This window comes from Penaeus monodon, chromosome 1, assembly GCF_015228065.2.
Source record: "Penaeus monodon isolate SGIC_2016 chromosome 1, NSTDA_Pmon_1, whole genome shotgun sequence".
Taxonomy (NCBI): domain Eukaryota; kingdom Metazoa; phylum Arthropoda; class Malacostraca; order Decapoda; family Penaeidae; genus Penaeus; species Penaeus monodon.
The window spans coordinates 10,631,914-10,634,413 of record NC_051386.1 but is presented as its reverse complement, the minus strand read 5'-3'; the positions used below and the strand labels follow the sequence as shown (position 1 = coordinate 10,634,413).

The 2,500-nt window shown below is 38.0% G+C and overlaps 1 protein-coding gene across 3 annotated transcripts in view; it reads right to left on the bottom strand.

The window, feature by feature from the left end:
• The window catches only part of LOC119590902, a 14,224-nt gene that overhangs the window by 10,724 nt on the left and 1,000 nt on the right, over positions 1-2,500 (bottom strand). For 2 of the 3 annotated variants that reach the window (XM_037939798.1, XM_037939737.1), the window contains exon 2: positions 1-257. This exon is cut by the window's left edge and continues 249 nt beyond it. The gene's annotated coding sequence lies outside the window, so the exon portion shown is untranslated. The remainder of the gene's footprint in view (positions 258-2,500) is intronic. The other variant, XM_037939674.1, reaches the window with a different exon arrangement.

Genomic DNA, 2,500 nt, shown 5'->3' with positions numbered 1-2,500 from the left:
TAATGGCATGGGTGCGTCGTCCGTTGGCGTTGATGGCGATTTCGTGGCTCACAGGTGCGCACAAAGGAAGTGAAGGCGCTACTGCTGAATGAAGCCGGGGAATAATGACCAGCGAGTCACCCAAGGAGGTTCCACGAAGCAAACTATTTCATTTTCTTCACATAAAAGTTACTTGTCCATTTAGTTTTGCTTTCGTCTGGTACTCGTTCTGTATTTAGTCACTGGCATGGTTATAAGTGCACTGCAAGTTAGATTAACTGGAAAATAAACAGAAATCAGCTGATGTCTGAACTTTACACATTTATCATATCAGGTTACTTAATACCAAGAAACCTTTCTTGTTCACTGTCAACTTTTAATAGCTCATACTCAGCAGTCATTCTCGGGATCTCTACACGAATCAAAGCACACATGCCTGAAGCGAAAGTGTGAATTCATCAACGAAACAAATATCATATGAAGAAACGAAGGATATATATTGCAAATGTATGACGAATAAAACGATGTATCGTGGACAGCATTCCCCTCTCCTCCATATCCCCCCCCCCAATCCCGAATGGTGTAACGCTTCAAGATATAGAGCCACCTGCAGATAATATTATCATTCAGAATTATGACACACTAGACTAGGAGTGAGACTAAGTTCACCGAAACCAATAATCCGCTCAAGTGACTTGCCAGACACCTCGTATCAGTCGCGCGTAAAAGTAAACACAACCTGCTTAGTTTCATCTTCACAAAGGGAATTCCCGAAGACAAATACAGGATTCCGTATTGCCCGTTATCTGACACTTCCGACCACGGTGCTCTAAGTCATCAGATGTGACGTAGGAGCGGCCTATGTCCTAGAGGCGGAGGATGTCATATGACGTCAGCTGATACAAAAGAATGACGTCATGGAGAAAAGCGACCTCTCGTGGACACTTATTACGATTGCGTAACGCACCAGCACACCCACGAGCAAGCACTATACCCCCACACAGGCACAGACCCGAACACAAACGCATACGAAAGACACATTACTCGAGAGAACATTTTCACGAAAAGTCCGGAAAACAAACGAATTAACAAAAGAAAAAAAAATAATCGTAATAAAAACAACCAAGATTAAAAACAAAGAAAAAAAGAAAGAAAAAAAAATACATCTACCATAAATCCCCAAAAACACGAAAAAAAAACAGAAGAATAAGCTTCAGCGTCGAGAGCAGGAATAACCCACGGAGCAAAATTGTTCTGCGTGTGTCAAAGGAGTCTGCGAAATAGCGTGTACAATAACATCAGAGTAAATTCCCTTGAAAGAGCACACGGATCCCATGGCTGGCTGTGCTGACCTTTGGTGTGCATTACCCGTCTATATAATTTTATACTTCAATAAGCCGGCCAACATTCTTCGGGCATAATCTGAATACTTCTACTATATTTTTTAATATTATATAGGCTTAAATATTATTTTTGAAGCGCCGTTGAATTCTCCGTAAGGGTGATGTGAACTCATCTAAATTAATTGATAATAATAGTCTCATATCTTAATTTGATGATATATATCATCAATGTGCAAATGTGCTTTCACGAACAACTGAAATAGGGCAAATAAACTATTATTTAAATCATTCTTCATGATAACACAAAAAAAGTCTATCGTGAGAAAACCTTTGCTTGGAGACAATGCGATCATAAGACAATTTATCTCGTAAATTCTGTCCAATTCAACAATGTCTTCTTCGTCTACTCTTGATGCTCCTTATTATTATTATTATTTTAATACTACTGCTACTACTAAATTCTTCTTTTTCTTCTTGTTCTTCTTCTCCTTCTTCTTCTATCTTCTTCTGCTACACAAGAACAACAACAACAACAACAACAACAACAACAACAACAACAACTACTACTACTACTACTACTACTACTACTGCTACTACTACTACTACTACTACTATACTAATGCCACTACAACTCCTTCTTGTTCTTTTCTTCCTTCTTCTTCCTCCCCTTCTTCTCTCTCCCTCCTTCCTTTCTCTTCTACTGCATTTACCCTCAAGCGAGAAATAGTAGAATTCACTTCCCTTTAAATATCATTCGATACGGAATTAGACACTCAAAAATAAAATAGTTATGAAAATGTAGTAGAAAGTAACACCAAAGAATAAATAGAAGATCTCGTTGAAGAATACGTATTTTGATACTCCCACTCCCACTCCCCCCTCCCCCCTCTCCCAGCGTCGTCGTGAGGGAGGTCACTGACTAAAACCCATTTTGAAAAGAGTCTGTACTTGTTAGCAAATCCAAGTAAATAAATGAAAAAATAGTGAGGTAGATAAATGACAGTGAATACATGAATATATAATAGATTGATGATAAGTAGATTTGATAAACAAATGCAAAGATAAATGATAGATTGATTAATGAAAATATAGACGAATGGATAAACAGATAGATAAGAATAAACACTATAAACACGAAACAATGTAAGTATAACGGTGATGCACACTATAACCTTGTG